The sequence below is a fragment of the Nicrophorus vespilloides genome, unplaced genomic scaffold, assembly GCF_001412225.1.
Source record: "Nicrophorus vespilloides isolate i.1.1-1 unplaced genomic scaffold, Nicve_v1.0, whole genome shotgun sequence".
Taxonomy (NCBI): domain Eukaryota; kingdom Metazoa; phylum Arthropoda; class Insecta; order Coleoptera; family Silphidae; genus Nicrophorus; species Nicrophorus vespilloides.
In genome coordinates, this window is record NW_017096419.1 from 21,500 (window position 1) to 31,453 (window position 9,954).

Consider the following 9,954-nt stretch of genomic DNA (forward strand, 5'->3'; position numbering starts at 1 on the left):
TTAAAAAAATATATTTATTTTGTAGTATTATATAATTTTAACAAAAAATGTGAAACTCGGTAGGATTTCTAAACTCGTTTCCATTAAACAAGCTTGGTTTTTCTTTGATCTCTTACGAAAAGCTGTCTTTTTAATTAAAATTTAAAATCGTTATAAAACTAACTTTTTTAACAGAATATTTAACGGATATTGTGTTTGATAAACTTGTTTATTTTTAGTATATATTTTGATATACAATGAGAAAGAAGGACGCGCTTTGAATGATGTGATTGCAAACAAATGTATTGACTGCAATCACTTTAGAAGGATCATAAAAGGTTTTACGATCCTTCCGATGCTCATTACTGTTTCTCGAAGAGATCATTGAACCGATGGTATGTAAATAAGTAAAGTAACTATTTTATATCTAGTCTTGAATTTCGCTATTATCTATTAACACTGATGTAAGTGGGAAATTGATCACAGCCTAAAAGGAAACAATATTCCTAAGCAAATATTGATAGGATAAAATGTTATGGTCTCTTTTTATAGCATTATCTTTAATATCAACCTATCAATCTGGATGTTATTAATGCAGTTTTGAAATTACTGTAATGATGGATTTCTTTTAAAAATAGTCATTTATGACTTGTAAGCAAAATAATACATGTTTAGAAACGATGCAGGATTAAGCGTATCACTACTACCGTAAGATTACAGTAAGCTGTTCGTTATCCGAACATGTGTTTATTGTCCAAACATAAAACTTATATAAATAATATTGTAGAAACTGTAGAAATGTGCAATTAATTATAGAAAATAATCATAATAAACATAGTTTTAACAAGATTTTTCTCAATATACATCGATAATAATCGTAATAAGTATTCGGTTTTCAAAATATTCCGGCCTAATCGATGAACTAAAAAAAAATAAACTTTTGAAAAAGCTAGAAATTTTCAAACCAGACTATTGAGTCTGGATTGATCGTAGCCGCACTATGCGAGGTATTCTTATATATATATATATAAATAGTTACATATAATTAATAAATTATGTATACATAAAAGATCATCAAAAGACCATCAGTATGTTTGTTTAATGCAGGGTTTCTCAAACTATGTATGTCCGGGGGGCAATATGTGAACCTGAATTGTTTATACAGACTATCCGAATCTTCTAAATGCACGTAATCATGTCGTCCTGGATTTTGTACATAGAGGTATCCCCGACTTACGAACTCCCGGACTTACAAAGAAAATTCTAAAAGCTCTAACTTGTTACAAGGAGATATATAGTGTTAAAAAAAATTAACAGTCCAAACAAAAATTTATAATTTCTTTAATAAAATATAATACTTTTGGAAGATGTACTATCCGTTTTGTTGCATTTGTTTCTTACTTTGTTTATTTTAATCTATTTTTTAAATATATGCACTCACTAATATGAATTTAACATATATTTACCATGATAAAGTGTGGTAAGATAAGTATATTGTGAAATTTTTAAAATACGAACAAATTCGACTTACGAACAACCCATTGGAATGCATCTAGTCCGTAAGTCGGGGGATACCTGTATTGCACATTTTTTACACGAAAAAATACATTAATTTCATTCTTAATAATCTACATATTTCCGTAAATACACTCAATGTCAACTTGATTTTAAAAGTAAATTCTTCAATTGACTCGAAAACTTAAATTATAGGGGAATTATTCTTCTACTTCTTCTTATTCCACTCTACCTAGAGTGGAAGTAAACAAGTTACCTCGTACCTTGTAGTATATGACGTCAAATTACATACAATTTAGAGTTGATACATTTTCCTACCTTACAAAATAAATAAGGTGTTCCATAAAAGTTTTAGGATTTACGAAGTGTTCCATTGCAGGAAAAGTTTGGGAAACCCTGCTATAGAGAATCCGGACTAATAGAAATCACGTTATGAGATGTATTACTGCATATTTGCAACAAAACTGTATTTATATTTGATCAAAAGAATATTTCATAAGGAGTTTATTTGAAATGATTTTTTTTTATTTATTTATAAATTTTGAAAGTTTTCTTATAAGATAAATAATATTAATAGTTTAAACAATTGAATTAGGTTAAGTTATTCTGAAAATGGAAATATTTTATTACATAATATACAAAACAATTTTAATTTGTTATTTGTTAAACTGAAATTGAAAATATTTTATTACAGAATAAATAATTACTAGTTTCAGTAATTGCATTAAGTTTATATTCTCTTAAAATTGTGTATATTTTCCTGAAGAATGGACGTGAAAATACATATAATTTAGAGTTGATACATTTCCTTATCCTACAGCTTAAATAAGGTGTTTTCAAGAGAGTACAGGAAAAAAATAATGTTTTTCAACAATAATTGCATTCAAACCGATATAGTTAAACATTGTGTATAAATGACAAAGAATGGTAGTTACGACATTACTGAAAATCGAATGATTTTATACTTTGAAGGACTTCAATAATTCAATGAAATAATTTCCACAGTTTCATATCATCTCTGTTAATTACTAAAGTTTTTTTCTGGCTTTTCGGATTGAAATGAAACACTTTTAAATAATCTGAATATAATAAAATGTTTATATATTTTATGAGAGCATACATATCAAATTTTTTTTACGTTGATTCACAAAAATAATTTTTAAATTAAGTTTAATTAAATGATAAATTTTATATTTAAAATTAAATCAAATTTAAAAATATTAAAAAAAACATTCATTATTTATTTAATAATTATATCATTCCGGCTTTTCAAATTAACTATGTGAAAACTTCAGAATGTACAAAGTGTTCCGTTGCTGGAAAAGTTTGGAAAACCCTGGTTTAATGTATATTTAATTAGTATTTATACATGAAACAAATACAAGTTTGGTGGCATTGATCCACATTACTTTTTTTTTTCTTAAGTAAGTAATCTAATTAGTTTATTGCAAAGAAAGTACGACTGTTATAAAAATATGTTATTTCATAAAAAAATTGTCGATAATACAAACATAATCAGTATATAAATTTATATATTTTTTCAAACATAAACCCAATTACGTCCGCTTTGCATGTTTTGTTATAATTTACACACGTACAACATCATTCCTATTATAAAAGTATAAGCAAACAGCGTATTCAGAGCAACGGTGATTAATTATATTATATACATATATACAAACACACAGAGAGAGAGAGAGAGAGGAAACTTAAGGTGACTAAATGCACTTGGAATTGCTGTAGCAGCATTCATTGAAAACCCTCACCCTCCTATTGAAAGTCCATCTTAATTACTTGCGGCTTTAATTGATGTAATTTTCTTGAACTTCGTGCACTTGCGAAGATTGTTATTAAAGTCTTACTGCGGAAACGTGAAGACGCTTTATTTATAACTTTTTTGTTTAATTATTTTATTTTTAAATCTATAACTTTAGCCACAATCCGATATGATTTATATAGCTGCATGCAATAAATAACATTATTGATCGGTGATAAATATTCGACTTCGTGTAATTTATATAATCAGTGGAGCGCAGCTCTTTATTGAGTCGCGTGCAATACGAAACTCGGTATTCATTTTAATGTTCCCGATATTTACTGTGTGAAAACTAATGAATTTGTTTATTTTATACATCTCTAATTACCATTCAAACATATAAACATCACATTACGTTTTGTATTTAAATTATGTAAGGTTTCAGATTTACAAACTCCTGAACTTACGAACAAAATTTTGTAAACTCTAACTTGTTACTTGTTGTTTTGGAAAATCTGGTTTGTTGCAAAAACCGTGATAAAGTGTGGTAAGATAAGTATATTTTTAAAATTTTAAAATTTCCCCGACTTACTAACAAATTCGACTTACGAACAATCCTTTCGAACGGAACTAGTTCGAAAATCGGGGTATACCTGTATAAATAACGTATATGAATTTAAAAAAATATATTAAATCACTTAGTTTAGACATTACTTGTTGCTTCATTTTGTATGAGCCCTTTGTGATTATGATAGAGGCTAATGACCTAAGCTGTCGATGCATCATAAACAAATAAAAAAAAATAAAACACTATTGATTTTATATTAGGTAATTAATTAATTATGTAAAAATATAAAAAAAATTCTTATATAATAATTTATTATAAAATAACAATTAAATTTACAATAATAGTGAAAATTAACATTTTGTAAATGGAAAAAATCAAGCGTATTTGTTATTTTTGCCTTTTTTCAGAGTTTCAAACATATTTTATTGACATTTTTGAATCATGTTTTTTTATTGAATTCCAACATTTTTTTGTTTGGAAATTCCAATGATTTTAGATAGAAATTCTTTAATTATGATTTTTTTTGTTGAATTCTATCCATATCATTTTCCCATACAATTACGTATAATATTTTTAATATATTCATATATTGTTGTGGTTTCATCGGTTTGGCTGTAATTGCTGTTTAAATTTGAAAAAACGTTGAAAAAAAGCAGTGTTTTCACATTTCATTGATTTTCTCGGAAACTATAATAGATAGAATGGATGCAAAGGATGCATATGAAAGCTGAATAGTTGGGGAATGTAACGAGTATTCATATATTGTTGTGGTTTCATTGGTTTGGCTGTAAATTAAAAATGAATTTTAAACAATGACATCGAAATTTGATGATCCTTGGAGAAGATCAATGGAAAGAAGTGAAAAAAAAAACAGAATCGTCGGCAATGGCAACGAGTCTCAACGGTACACTTGATCCGGTGCAGCGGAACCTTGTCCACCTGGAAGGAAGGTGCCGCACCGTCTGTCGAAATCAATCAAGTTTTTCAACTTAATTAAAATACACAAGCACACACGCGTTGGACACGAGAAGAAGTAGAAGAAGGAAAGAGGAAGGTGAACGAATCGGTATTGGTACGGTGCAGGAGGAATTACTCAAAGTAATTATCTTCGAGGTTGACTTCGAGGAATCGCGTTTCGGAAGGAAGGAAGTGAGGAAGTGAGGTGCATAACAGAAAGTAGCATGTAGTACGGATAGTGTAGATAGTGTAGTCGTAATGGAAATAGAGTGGATGACCTTAAGAGTGCTGCGTAACGATAAAACACCCGCAGTCATAAATCAGATCAGCCGAGATCACCCACCTAATACAACAAAAATAACCTTACTTAATAATTAGAAGAAGTCGGATCAAATTATTACGTCTAATCACGAAAAAATACAAAAACAAAAACTAGAGTAATAAAACAAAATAATAAGAAAAAAAGAGAATGAAAAAGAAAAAAACAATCGACAAACACTTACATACATAATGCGATCAGATTATTTTTTAATTGAATTCAAGACATACATTAATTTATTGTTACTTAAGTCGACGGATTAAATGTCAATTCGAGTTGATTTGCTTATTTTTTTTTCCTTCTACTTCTCTCGCTCTTTCCTTCTTCGTAACCATTTGCAAAATAATCTAATTCACTTTTCTGACCTATACACGTCCATAATTCAATTCCTTATCTTTCAAACTTTAATTAAAATTTTAATCTCTTCTCATTTCACTTCGTCCTCTGCTCTTCCTAGAAAAAAACCAATTCACACTCTTTCCCAAATAAATCACAGTTGAAACATTTGTAAACACATTTTTTTTTAATTAAAAAAAAAAGTATTATTGTATTCATTTATTTCTAAATTGATGTGATTTTGACGTTCGAGAAACTTCATTTCAAGTTTTAAATTTGACGTTTATTCGCATTTTTTTTGACAAATGATGGTATTGTAATTTTGAAGTTTCACATTTGACGTTTCTATTTATCATAGTTTTTGAAGCGGATGAAATAACTAATTGATTGTAATTTTCTTATTTCTTTTGTGTATTTTTAAATTTAAGGTATTTTAAACATAAAAAGAGAAAAAAAAACTAGATTTAATTGACATACGCGAACGTTCAGTTGTCATTTTTAAATTTGACGTTTAGTCTTGATTTATTTGACTAATGATAGCATTGGAATTTTGACGTTCTATATTTGACGTTTATATTTATCCAAATCATAGTTTCTGAAGCGGATGAAACAACTAATCGATAGTAATTTTCTATTTTCTTTTGGGTATTATTAAATTTAGGGTATTTTAAACATAAAAAGAGAAAAAAAATTAGATATAATTGACTTACGTGAACGTTCAGTTGTTATTTTTAAATTTGACGTTTGCTGGTATTTTATTTGACAAATGACACAGGTGGCCTTTGAATTTTGACGTTTACTATTTGACTTTTATATTTATGTAAATCATAGTTTCTGAAGCGGATGAAACAACTAATCGATTGTAATTTTCTTATTTCTTTTGTGTATTTTTAAATTTTGGGTATTTTATACATAAAAAGAGAAAAAAAACTAGATATAATTGACATACGCGAACGTTCAGTTGTCATTTTTAAATTTGACGTTTAGTCTTGATTTATTTGACAAATGATAGCATTGGAATTTTGACGTTCCATATTTGACGTTTATATTTATCTAAATCATAGTTTCTGAAGCGGATGAAACAACTAATCGATTGTAATTTTCATATTTCTTTTGTGTATTTTTAAATTTAAGGTATTTTAAACATAAAAAGAGAAAAAAACTAGATACAATTGACATACGTAAACATTCAGTTGTTATTTTTAAATTTGACGTTTGTTAGTATTTTATTTTATAAATGACACAAGAGGCCTTGGAATTTTGACGTTTATTATTTGACGTTTATATTTATGTAAATCATAGTTTCTGAAGCGGATGAAACAACTAATCGATTGTAATTTTCTTATTTCTTTTGTGTATTTTTAAATTTAAGATATTGTAAACATAAAAAAAGAGAAAAAACTAGATATAATTGACGTATGCGAACGTTCAGTTGTCATTTTTAAATTTGACGTTTAGTCTTGATTTATTTGACAAATGACAGCATTGGAATATTGACGTTCCACATTTGACGTTTGTATTTCACTAAATCATTGTTTCCGAAGCAACTAATCAATTGTAGTTTTCTTATTACTTTTCTATATTGGAAACTTGGAAATGAGTAACGATCGATTAAGTTAAGTTAATTTCTATTCGAATCGAAACAAAATGTACTTAAGCGGCGGAACGTCACGACTTTCAACAATTTCGATGTTTTGTTGTTATTTTGTTATTCATGTCCACCCGTTTGTTTGTTTTTCTTTTTTCTTTTTCAAAACTCTATAGTTTTTTCTTTCCGCTTCAGAAAAACCCTGCGCGTTTGGCATTGAAAAAAGGAAATTTTTCGCATTTCCAAACGCGCACCGACCTCAGGCGGTCGTATCGTTTTGCAAAAGCCTTCTCGATGCAAAACCCATATCATTTACATAAAACCTACAGCAAATCGTAATATTTCTATTTATAAATCAACTAAATTTTTTTTCTCTCTCTCTCTCTCATTAATTTTGATGTAAATTACTTAAAGTTTTAATTTTTGTTTACGTTTGTCTGCCATTTGCGTTACACACAGCAAAATCTGTTTTAAATTGTGTGCAAATTTTTGTTCACAACAATTCAACTCGATTCAAATTTTTATTTATATTATAATTTCCCAGCCTCTTTGTGTGTACCATACAAACATGTTTTTTTTTCTATGTAGGTATAACATTATATTTTTTTATGTTTGATTAATTCAATTTCGCTTCTTTTGTTGCGAAGCTAATTTTGTTTTCGCCCAATTGCGTCGCTCTTTTTTGTCTCTTTTTGTTGATTGTTGTCATGGTAACAACACCACTTAATAAGCTCGTTACGCAACTGCCTCCCCGAAAAAAGTTATGCAAACAACGTAAGACAAAAAATAAAAGAACAAACAAAACAAAACCACTCGATAAAACCGTTTCGAATTAAATTAACACTCGATAAATGTTAATTAGAAAATGTAATTAAAAATAATAGAGTTCAGTAATTATAAAATGGAAAAAAAAATGAAATTGATTACGATATCAACTGAGTATTTGCGTAAACCGACGCATGCGACATTCTTAAGAGCGAAGTGAAAATCCGTTCCGCTTTGAGTTATTGATAATTATAAAGGAATCGACGGCAGTCTAAAATTGTGACCTGGATTTGCTTATTGCAAATTCGATGATTGCAAAACGAGCGAATAATTTGAGCATGTCTATATTTTCAATGACATATGTCAAATTTGATATCAATAATATGTCAAATTTTATGTTTTATTTATTGCATGGATGATATGTCAAATTTGACGTATTATATATCGGAATGACATCAACAATATGACCATTAATGATATGTCAACTTTGACATTTTATAAATTTGAAAAACATCGATATGTCAAATTTTATATTTTATCTATTGCATGGATGATATGTCAAATATGACGTATTATATATCGGAATGACATCAATAATATGTCAAATTTTATGTTTTATCTATTGAAATTACATCAATGATATGTCAAATTTGACATTTTATAAATTTGAAAGACATCGATATGTCAAATTTTATGTTTTATCTATTCCATGGATGATATGTCAAATTTGACGTATTATATATTGGAATGACATCAATAATATGTCAAATTTTATGTTTTATCTGTTGAAATTATATCAATGATATGTCAAATTTGACATTTTATAAATTTGAAAGACATGGATGATATGTCAAATTTGACGTTTAATCTATCTGAATTTGACTTTTGACTAATCCACAGTAAAATTTTCATATATTTTGAAAACAATCGTTTTACAAAAATCAATTTACGTAATTGAATATTCATTGAAACTAAATTAGATTTTTTATTTAAATAAATTTTACTGAAATATTCAATTTCATAAAGTTTACATAGATTTTAAACTTTTATCGTTACATTATCTTTGGAACTAAAATCAAGTTACAATAAAAGTTAATTAATTTAGTACAGTTGGCGTTGAGAATTAGACTTTTTTATCTATCCGAAAGACATTGTTAAAATGTTACTTATTTTAACTTCATTTCATATAACTTAACCTAAGTTAAGATAAGCTTTGTTAACATAACCTCTCCTAATTATTAAAGTGAGAGGATTTGTACTAATTTATGAAAATAATTGATTTGAAACTTAATTTCATAAAACCTAACCTAATGTTAAGATAATCTATGATTACTTAACCTCATTTAATCAAGAATATAAGATAAGCTGTGTTAACCTAACCTCACCTAATCGAAATTAAAATAAGTTAATGTAACCTATGCGTATTCGTGACGTATCAATTATTAATGAGAGAAGATTTGTACTAATTTATGAAAATAGTTGATTTGTAACTTAATTTTATAAAACCTAATCTAATGTTAAGATAATTTATGTTTACTTAACCTAATTTAATAAAAAATGTAAGATAAGCCTTGTTAACCTAACCTCCCCAATTGAAGTTAAGATCTAATCTAACCTAACCTAAACTAAAGTAATGCGTAATCGTGACGTGTCAATTGTTTATGTCAGAAAATTTGTACTAATTTATGAAAATAATTGTTTTGTAACTTAATTTCCTAAAAACTAACCTAATGTTAAAATAATCTTGTAACTAATAAACTTGTAACTAACCTAATGTTAAGATGATCTATGATTACTTAACCTCATTTAATCAAGAATGTAAGATAAGCTGTGTTAACCTAACCTCACCTAATCGAAATTAAAATAAGGTAATGTAACCTATGCGTATTCGTGACGTGTCCATTATTAATGTGAGAAGATTTGTACAAATTAATGAAAATAATTGATTTGTAACTTAATTTCATAAAAACTAACCTAATGTTAAGATAATTTATGTTTCCCTAACCTCATTTAATCAAAAATGTAAGATAAGCTTTGTTAAGATAACCTCCCCAATTGAAGTTAAGATTAGCCTAACCTAACCTAACCTAAACTGAAGTAATGCGTAATCGTGACGTGTCAATTGTTTATGACAGAAAATTTGTACTAATTTCATAAAAACTAACCTAATG